Source organism: Amblyraja radiata, chromosome 41, assembly GCF_010909765.2.
Source record: "Amblyraja radiata isolate CabotCenter1 chromosome 41, sAmbRad1.1.pri, whole genome shotgun sequence".
Classification (NCBI taxonomy): Eukaryota; Metazoa; Chordata; class Chondrichthyes; order Rajiformes; family Rajidae; genus Amblyraja; species Amblyraja radiata.
The window spans coordinates 2,177,934-2,189,044 of NC_045996.1; positions in this window are offsets into that span (position 1 = coordinate 2,177,934).

An 11,111-nucleotide genomic window follows, 5' to 3' on the forward strand; every position below is an offset into this window, starting at 1 on the left:
GTCTTGGCCTTAAAGGCCCGTTGTCCTGTCGGCGCCAATGGGACTGTGTTGCAGGTCTTGAACTGCCCTGTTTCCTTGTGTGTATTAACCAGCGTCTACAGTTCAGTGTTTCTAACTTCTGTTTATGAGCTGTGCTATTCCCTGTTCACTTTGTTCTGCAACTCCCTGTATACCGTTTGCCTGTTATGAGCCCAGGTGTACTCTGGCTGAGATGGCTGTTGCCAATAGAGACGGGGAGCGGCGGGAGGTTACAGGGCGGGTCGGGTACAGATTTCCTTTGTGTGGGAATCAATTTGCCGTGTTGTTTATCTGCTGCTGCAAGTCCCGCCCAAAGCAACGATTGCCAATGAAACTGGGGCACACTGATTCACAGAGCGGTGACAATTTATACGCGACTTAATTGACCAGTTGATTGGCAGTCACCGAGGTACATTGTTGAGTAGTGACAGCCCTAGGGAAGAAGCTGTTCATGGACCTGCTGGTCCGGCAACGGAGAAACCTGTAGCGCCTCCCTGATGGTAGGAAGGTAAACTGTCCATGGTTGGGGTGAGAGCAGTCCTTGGCGATTTGATTCCAGTCTGCCAATCTTACTATTTGCTTCCGGTCTGCCAATCAATTTTCTATCCATGTCAACACCCTACGCCCAATAACATGCGCTCTAATTTTAGACACCAATCTCCCATGCGGGACCTTATCAAAGGTTTTCTGAATGTCTAGATACACTACATCCACTGGCACCCCTTCATCCATTTTACTTGTCACGTCCAGAAAAAATCCAGAAGATTAGACAAGCTTGATTTCCCTTTCATAAATCCATGTTGACTTGGACTAATACTTTTACTGCAATACAAATGCTCCTTTATTACCTATTTAATAATTAACTCCAGCATCTTTCCCACCACCGAAGTCAGGCTAACTGGTTTTATAAGTCTCCGTTTTCTCTCTCGCATATTTCTTGAAAAGCGTTATAACATTAGCTATCCCCCAATCCACAGGAACTGATACTGAAATTATTGAACATTGGTAAATGATCATCAAAACGTTCACTATTTCTAGAGCCACCTCTCTGTGCATCCTGGGATGCAGACGAACAGGCCGAGTGGATTTATCATCCTTCATTGCCATTATCCTACCCAATACTATTTCTCGTATAATGAAAATATATTTCAGTTCTTATACCCCCTACGATCCTCTGTCCTCCAGTGCATCTGAGAGTATGCTTGTGACTTCCTTAGTGAAGATAGATCCGAAGTACCTATTCAACTCTTCAGCCATTTCCTTGTTGCCCATAATAATTTTATGGGCTGTAATAATTTCATCTGCCTTCAAGGGACCCACATTTGACTTTGCTACACTTTTCCCTTAACATACTGTATCTAAAGAAGCGTTTACTGTCCTTCTTTATATTCCTGGCCAGCTTCTCCTCGTACTTCATCTTTTCAGCCCGTATTGCCCGTTTTGTTTCCTTCTGTTGCCCTATGAAAATTTCCCAATCCTCTGGCTACCGGCTACTCTTTGCTGTGTTATAAGTATTTTCTTTTAATTTTATGCGATCCTTAACTTCTCTTGTCAGCCACGGTTGCCTCCTACTCCCCTTAGAATCTGCCATCCATTTTGGAATGAATGATCCTGCGTCTTCCGGATTATGCCCAGAAATTCCTGCCATTGATGTTCCACCGACATTCCTGCTAGGATCGCTTTCCAATCAACTGTGACTAGCTCCGCTCTCTTGCCTTCATAGTCCCCTTTGTTCAACTGCATCACTGCCACTTAGGATTTAGCGTTCTCCTTCTCAAATTGCAGATTGAAACTAATCATTTTATGGTGACTACCTCCAAGCGGTTCCTTTACCTCGAATGCTCTTCTCCTATATGCTTCATTGGAAAACACTAAATCCAGAATTGCCTTTTCTCTGGTCAGCTCCATTAAAGCTGTTCAAAGAAACAATCTCGGAGTCACTCGACAAACTCTCTTTCTTGAGGTCCTGAAGCAACCTTATTTGCCTAGTCTACCTGCATATTGAGATCCCCATCACCACAGTGGCATTACCATTGCAACATGCCAGTTTTACCTCCTGCTACAACTTACACCCTACAATTTGAGGGACTGTAACTAACACCAATTAGTGTCTTCTTGCCTTTATAATTCCTCGACTCAATCCACAGTGACTCTTCCTCGTCAGTCCCTATGTCTTCCCTCACCAGCAGAGCTACCCCCTCCTCTGCCCATCTGACAGTCCTTTCTATAGGATGTATAACCCTGAATATTAAGTTCCCATGCTCGATCTTCCTGCCGCCACGACTCAGTAAGCCCCACAATGTTATATCTACCAACCTCTAACTGAGCCTTAAGCTCATCTAATTTACCTGTTATACTCCGCGCAGTCATAAACAATCCTTTTAAATTCTGGAATCGAGGAAGATCATGTGCTGATGCCCAGGACGCTGCGAAGATCATTCTTTGACAGCGTTTCCATTCCTCTCTACATTCTGGCTTTATTATAGACCACTTGCCAGTATTCCCGCAGCAACTCTCTGTTCAGCCCATCTCTGGACTCCGTTCTGATGTGGATCCCCATCTTCTCCAGTGTGGGCGCTGCTCCGATCAGTGTCTAGAAAGCCTTAACTCCGGTATATGGAAAGTTCGTGATCTGCGCCGGGAATGGAGACTTGCTCTAATATTTTTCTCCGGCTGTAGCTTAATCACCTGTCGTACATCCTTGCGCTTTCTCAGGCCTTCTGGCGAGTAATCAAAATAAACACTGTACCCAGCATATGTTATCCGTTGTTGCTTCCAAGTCTGCTGCATCACAACTTCTTACGTGTAATAGTCCAAAACATTGACTATTATTGATCTTGGTTGGGCTTGCTCTGCTCTCGGTCTGTCTGCGAGGGATATGTGTGCTCTCGGAATATGGACAGTTAAATGTTCTTGAAGTTCGTGGGAGTTCCTCAACAGTTCAGTTACAAACTGGAGTATGTCATTTTTGTTCCTTTCCCTCTAAAACTCCGTATATCCGCACATTCTTACGCCTCGCTCGAGTTTCCAGGTCCAAGCATTAATCCGCTATCTTAGTATGTAACAGTTACTGGATACCCATATCGTGTCGCATTCCCCTGTCTTCTGTTGAACTTACTCTGTCCTCCATTTCCTTCAATTTTCCTTCCAGGTTTTTAATTCGAGCCGTTAAGTCCTTCATGTTATCCTCCACTCCCGCTAGTCTCTGCTTGGTGTCTTCTGAAGCTTCGTTATGTTCTTTTCTCAGCTCTCGCAGCTCGCAGATATTTAGCGAGCCTTCCTGGTCGGACTCACCGTCGTCTATTTTTTCAATCTCTAACCTCGACGATTAATTCGGAGAGACGATGTTTTTCCGTATCAATAAACAATAGACAATAGGTGCAGGAGTAGGCCATTTGGTCCTTCGAGCCAGCACCGCCATTCAATGTGATCATGGCTGATCATCCCCAATCAGTAACACGTTCCTGCCTTCTCCCCAGATCCCCTGAATCCGTTATTTATAAGAGCCCTATCTAGCTCTCTCATGAAAGCATCCAGAGAACAAGCCCCCACCACTCTCTGAGGTTGAGAATTCCACACTCACAACTCTCTCTGAGAAAAATTGTTTCCTCATCTCCGTTCAAAAAAGCCTTAGCCCTTATTTTTAAACTGTGGTCCCTGGTTGTGGACTCGCCCAAGTTCTGCCGAAGACGGCGAAAAATTGCAGGGATGTTTTCACAGTTGCACAGTCCATTACACAGACCTGAATTTCCACCATTGACTCCATCTGCACCACACTGCCTCAGAAAAGCAGCAGATATAATCAAATATGTGTCCCACCACAGTCACTACTTCACCCGCATGCTCCCATCCGGTAGAAGGTCCAAAACCCTGAACGCGTGTACCATCACACTTAGGAAAAGTGTCTTAACTTCCATTATCAGGTTTGTGCACGATCCTTTCATAACTTAGGGCACAGTTCGATATACTTTTAGCCCATTGCAGGTATTGAACTTAGTCTATGGAATACATGCGATACAATCAAACTTCTTGTATGTTTTGTCATACTTGGCTCATAAATTAATTACAATTACAATAAAATTGCACTAACAATTAATAATAAATGCACACGTTCACTACATTCGACAGTCAGTATCTTCCCCTATGGTTTATGATACTTATGTTTCAACTAATAATATATCTGCATTGCATATCTGATCTGCTCGTATGCCATGTTAAATTATTACATTGCACCTCCTTATATGTGCCAATTGTAAATCTAAACCTAAAACCTAAAAGTTAATTCACCTGGCTACTGAGACGTTTACAACTCCATAAAGCAAGAGGGGGGTAACATGGCTAATAGAAGGATGGCATCATTGATCGATCAACCTGTGACCCTCGACACAGTTTAATTGAATAATCTTGCACCTGGTTCTAACGAAGCTTGTGTGTATTTACAGAACTCAAATTCTCCAACTGAAAGAGATGCAGTTCATGGAAACGGTAGTCCAGAAATATGCGATGTGGCTTGACCACAGCTTGTACATTTTTCCCAATTACACGGACATGTCAGTGTTGGTGAAAAGACAGAACATATTCAGTTGAAGTTCTGCATCATGAACTATATTCTAGCACCCTGTATCTGTTCCTTAGCTCCATCTACTTAAGTTTGAACTGATTGTATTCTGTGTGTGGTCTATTTGAACTAGTGGACAACATGGCAAAACAAAGCTTTCCACTCCACCTCCGTCCGTGTGGCAATAATAGCCCCCACCCTCGCCTAATGACTTGGGATAAGTACCTACTATGCTCACAGTGGGAATGTTCGTACTAAGATGGAGACTAAGATTGACACGTGACCCAGACATTCTTGATATGTTAGAAAAGGCGACGAATCGTTGTTAAGCACAAAGGATGCAGGACAAATATGCTGAGAAGTTAAATAATGAGGATTAACACAGTAAGCATTACGATATTGTATTCTGGACAGAACGCAAGCATTGGCAGCGATTTCTAGATGTCGTCGATTTCATCATACAGACCAGACATCTCGCCACTGATTCCGCCTATAGTTCACACTGCCTCGGAAAAGTAGCCAATATAAACAAATCCCTGTTTCACCCCGACCATATCTTCGTCTCCCTTTCCCAGTCGGCCGAAAGTACACAAAAATGCCCACCATTAGTAGATTATTCTTGTCCGTTATCTGGCTTCTAAATGGTCCTTCCGTAACTTATAGCGTTGTTTATTTCACATTCACCCATTGAGGAAATTGGACTTTGGCTCTAGAGTTGACGTGCTACATTGCTGAAACTATATTCTGCACCATGTGTCTTTTCTACTGCTCTATCTCTGATACTTAGCTTCGAACTGAATGTCCCTACGCATGGAATATTTGGTCCGCTTGGAGAACATGCTACAAACAGCTTATTTACACTGTACATGTAACAATAATAATACTAATCCTAAACCTATACCTGAAAACCTAATGTTAATTGTTTACAATCGCCATGCCTCGGTTTGTCTCAAACGCTATAAAAGTATTGCATCATAGAACCGTTCTAGCTGTGCACTTCGACGCAGTTAAATAAGAATTTCTGTACCCGCTTTAATGAAACTTTTGTATTTTCTGAAATCCCGGAATTCTCCAACTGTGGATGTCGGTTTCTCATAGCAAAGGTAGAACGGAATTATGCAATGCGGCTTGCGCACATGTTCTGCATTTTTACAACCCTACAAGGTAAGTCAGGTTTTGATGAGAATTAAGAACGATATTCAGCATGATATTCCATATTGTGTACTCTAGTCTGCAATCTGTATCTTCCTCGTTGTTATATCTATTGCACATGTTTGAACTGTTTGCATCGTCAAATGATATATGATAAAAGTTTGTATAGCATGAAAAATAATATTTTCCACTGCAGTCCAGTACCACAGTACCCATGACAGTACCCCAGTACCCTTACCTAAGCTCACCAAACCTAATGATCTGAGATGAGTATCAACCATGACCAGAGCGGTGAATCATATAAATTAGGTGCAGGAGTTTGCCATTTCCCCCAATATCTTTTGATTCCGTTAGCCTTAAGAACTTTCTCATTGGAGACATGTCGAATGTCTCCAATGTCGGATGTCAGGACTGTCTTATGAAGAAAGACTGGATAGACTTGGTTTATACTCTCTAGAATTTAGGAGATTAAGAGCCGATCTTATAGAAACTTACAACATTCTTAAGGGGTTGGACAGGCTAGATGCAGGAAGCTTGCTCCCGATGTTGGGGAAGTCCAGGACAAGGGGTCACAGCTTAAGGATAAGGGGGAAATCCTTTAAAACCGAGATGAGAAGAACTTTTTTCACACAGAGAGTGGTGAATCTCTGGAACTCCCTGCCACAGAGGTAGTCGAGGCCAGTTCATTGGCTATATTTAAGAGGGACTTAGATGTGGCCCTTGTGGCTAAGGGGATCAGAGGGTATGGAGAGAAGGCAGGTACGGGATACTGAGTAGGATGATCAGCCATGATCATATTGAATGGCGGTGCAGGCTCGAAGGGCCGAATGGCCTACTCCTGCACCTAATTTCTATGTTTCTATGTTTCTATGAATTTCCTCATGTTCTTGTTGGTGTGCTTTATTGACTGTCGCTTCAATATGATCGGTCCATGGCAAGTCAGTGGTGATATTGAGGACAAGCAATTTCAAATTGTCAACCATTTGACCCATGCATCTGTCACTGGATTCACAGCTTTCTCTGGAACAGGCAACAGAGGGTGAGGATCAACAATAACACATCCTCCCCTCTGTTCCTCAGTACAGGCACACCCCAATGCTGTGTTCTCTCACCCTGGCTTTTCTCCCTTTACACAAACCAGCTCACATCCCACCACAACTCCGTCAACCTGTACAAGTACGCGGACGACTGAACCATCATAGGATTTATCACCAACAACCAAGAAACTGAATACCGTGCACAGGTCAACCAATCAGTGACCTGGTGCACAGACCATGATCTCTTACTCAACTCATCAAAAACAGAAGAACTCATCATCGACCCAAGACGCCAGCCATTCCCCAAAACACCTGTGCTCATTAAAGGTGAATCCATCTCCATCACTGACACATTCAAACTCCTTGGAACTCACATCAGCAACAAGCTCAAATGGAGGACAAACGCAGACCACATCTAGGAAAAAGCCCAGCAAAGACTTTTCCACCTCCGACAGCTCAGGAAGTTCAGAGTAAGGTCTCATCTCATGCTCCGCTTCTATACAGCCATCATCGAAAGCATCCTCACTTCATCCATCACAGTCTGGTACGGCAGTCTCGACTCACTCTCCGGGAAGAAATTACAGCGCATCATCAACAGAGCATCCAAAATTATTGGTTTACCCCTACCATCCCTTGAATCACTTTACCACAAACGGACACTACACAGAGCCCGCAAGATCATCTCTGATTCTACTCACCCTGCACGCTATGCCTTTCAGCTACTGCCCTCTGGGAGGCGTTACAGGACAATTGCCTCCATAACAAACCACTTCAAAAACAGTTTCATTCCCACTGCAATTAACATTTTAAACTCTGTACCGTGAGGAATAAGAATAAGCATGGCCCTTATTATGTAATGTGTCTGTTTGTATGTATATATATGTTATATGTTTAATGTTGATGAAATGTTGGAACCTGTACCGAGCTGTACTGATAACAAATTCCACCAGCCTGGCTGTGTGGTCATTAAAATACAACACAATACAAAAATTTCCACTTTGGCCCCATTGATGCAGATTGAAGCAGGGTATTCTAACATGATTCCCTGAACACAATAACTAGCTCCTTCGTGTTGATGGCATTGAGTGAGAGAGTGATCGCCTGACACCCACCGTGTTGCTAAGCTCCCCGTCTTCCTCTTGTGTTACGTCTAGTCCTTGTTCATGATCCGCGCACGACAGAGTTGTCACCTGCAGACTTGTAGATGTGGTGAAAGCCGAATTTAGGCGCACAGTCCTGAGTGTATCGTGAGGGCAGTAGGGGACTGCATCCCAGCCAGTTGCTCTCCACAGATTCACTCTCAGGTTGGCCGATCTTACGCATGTCACAGTAATCGTTGCTACAGATACACCCGTTACTGAAGGAGCGGGAGACATTCCTCCAGACATTTTGCTTAAAGTGGGTGGAGAATGCGTGTATCCGTCTCATTGTTTCTGTTCTCCAGCTTGGTCCGGAATTCCCTCTTGGCATCCTTAATGACTCTGCGCCGGTCAATGATAGATTACCTGTGCTGCACGGCATAGTTTGACTTTAACGCTGCATACTTGGGGCGGCACGATGGCGCAGCTTTACAGTTGATGCCTCACAGCGCCACGGATCCGGGTTCGATCCTGATTCCAGATGATGCCCGTGCGGAGTTTGCACGTTCTCACCGTGTTCTCCGTGCGCCCCGGTTTCGCCCTCACACTCCAAAGATGTACAGGTTTGCAGGTTAATTGGTTTGATACAATTGTAAATTGTCCGTAGTGTACTGTCGGATAATGTTAGTGTTTGCGGATCGCTGGACAGCGCGGCCTCTGTGGGCCGAAGGGCACGTTTCCGGGCTGTATCGCTAAACTAAACGAAATTAAGCTTGTTGTTCACCTGAGTGTGGAGCTCACGGTTCACCCATGGTTTCCGTTTAGGGAATCGACGTATTGCATTATTTGGTCCACAGTCCTCTCCATACTTGCTGTTGGAGACTGTGACAGCGATGGCATATTAATCCTGCTTAGTGGCAGAGTCCATGACTATAGACCAGTCCACCGACTCCAAACAGTCAATGATTCAATTATACATTATTGTCACATGCACTTCGGTCCGGTGAAATTATTTGCTTTGCATAAAATCCTAATCTAGATAAGCACAAGCTAACATCAGTACAACAATGCAACAATTTCAAGGCAAGTCTCGAGGATTTGGGGGAAAAGCCGGAACGTATTGATTTTGGATGATCTGCCATGATCATATTGAATGACTCGAAGGGCCGAACGGCCTACTCCAGCCCATATTGTCTATGTTTCTGTAATTGTTGTGTAAGTACACTGGACTTCACCAAGGCTTGCACATGTAGTCACCACGGTTCAGCCGCCAACTTGTGCATTGCGAGCTTCAAAGTTCTTCATTATACAGTTTTATCTTGGCCTTAAAGGCCCGTTGTCCTGTCGGCGGCACTGGGACTGTGTTGTAGGTGTTGTTGTATTGTTGTTGTATTCAAATTTATTGTCATTGTCTCAGTTAGAGACAACGAAATGAATTTCCCTTACAGGCAGTATCATAAAAATAAAAATAAAAATAAATAAATAATAATAAATAATAAAACATATTAAAAATAAAATAGAATAAAAAAAAAAAAAAAACACAAACACTGAAAGTCCACGACACAACATAACACAGTGGCACCAAGGTGAGGAACGCACCATAGTCCATCCAGCCTCCCCTCCGTTCTTCCCAGATGTTCACTCGTGGTCGAGGCCTTCCTAGCACCCGCAGTCGCCGCCCCGGGCGGCCCGATGTCCAGGCCCTCACGCCGGGCTGGTGGAACGCCGACGCCGAACCCCGACGGTGAACATCCTCCTCCTCAGCGGCCCGGACCTCCTGATCAGCCGCCTCCCGCAGCCGGAGTCCGCAGCTCCCGTGTCCGCAGCAGCTCCCGAGCTCCTCCCGAGCTCCTGTTGAACTGGCCTGTGTCCTTGTGTGTATTAACCTGCGTATACAGTTCTTTGTTCCTAGCTTCTGTGTATGGGCTGTGCTATTCCCTGCTCCCTTTGTACTCTACTCCTGTTTGCCTGTTATGAGCCCAAGTTCACTCTGGCTGAGGTGGCGGTTGCCATTAGAGACGGGGAGCGGCGGGAGGTTACAGGGAGGGTCGGTGCATGTTTCCTTTGTGTGGGAATCAGGCTGCTGTGTTGTTTACCTGCTGCTGCAAGTCCCGCCCAAAGCAGCGATTGCCATTGAATCTGCGGCAGACTGATTCACACTTGGTGACACTTTGTACGCGACTTCATTGAACAGTGTGTGCATAGTGAGCGTTTGTGGAGATGCCCCACTGGATAAACTTTTGTCCGTGTATCGCCTTTGCTCCAGAACACCCGAGAACTGAGTCCCTTTGTTCCTCCTTCTGTGGCAGACGTCTGGGCGCCGGGGACTCGGCTACAAGGCGGAAATGTTGATACACTCTCGCCCTCGTTTGATGGATGATCGTACCTCGTACCTCGTACCTCGGCTGATGGATCCTTGGTGTGTTGAGGGTCTGAGTCACGGACTACATGAGAAACCGGGAATCCCCCATCACTCTCCCTGCAACACTGCTCGACCAACTGAAGCACATTAGCAAATTAGCCTCCCTCGATTCCGCACCCTCCATCCCGCTCTCTATCCGCACCAATCCTCCACCACCTCCTCCTGCCCTCTCCCTCCCTAACTCCCAACCACAACCACTCCCTCTCGCACTCCCATTACCACACTCCCTCCTTTTCCTTCTCCCCTGCATCACCCATTCCCTCCATCCCTGCTTTCCAACTAGTGTCCCTCCAACTTTCTTTCTCACAACCTTCCTTCCGCCCATCCCTCTGACTACACCCTCCCCCTTCCCACTTCAAGTCGCCCATCCACTCCCTTCCTCTCCCCATTTATCATGTCCCTCCCCATCATCACCCCCTTCATCATCCCTTTCCGCCACCATTCGTCCCCCCCTTCCCCCACTTTCTCCCCACCGTCCTCTACCCTCTCCTTTTCGTCACCGTCCCCCTCCCGTTCGTCTACTTCCCCCCTTCCCCCTCCCTTCTCCTCACACTCTCACCGCTTCTCACTCACTCCCCATCCCCTTCCTCTCTTCCCCCTCCCTACCCCTCACCCTACCTCACCCCTCCCTCCCATCCCTCGGTCACACCTTCCCTCCAACTCCTCCCCCACCCCTTCTCTCCTCCCCCCCTCCCCCTCACCATTCCTCGTCTCCCCACCCCCTCGCCCTCCCCCTCCCCCTGCTCGGCCACCCATTCGTTCCCAACTCCCGCACCCCGTGCATTTACCCTACCCTTCCCCCTCCTTTCCTCCCCTTTAACATCATTCCCTCCCCCTTCTCCCTC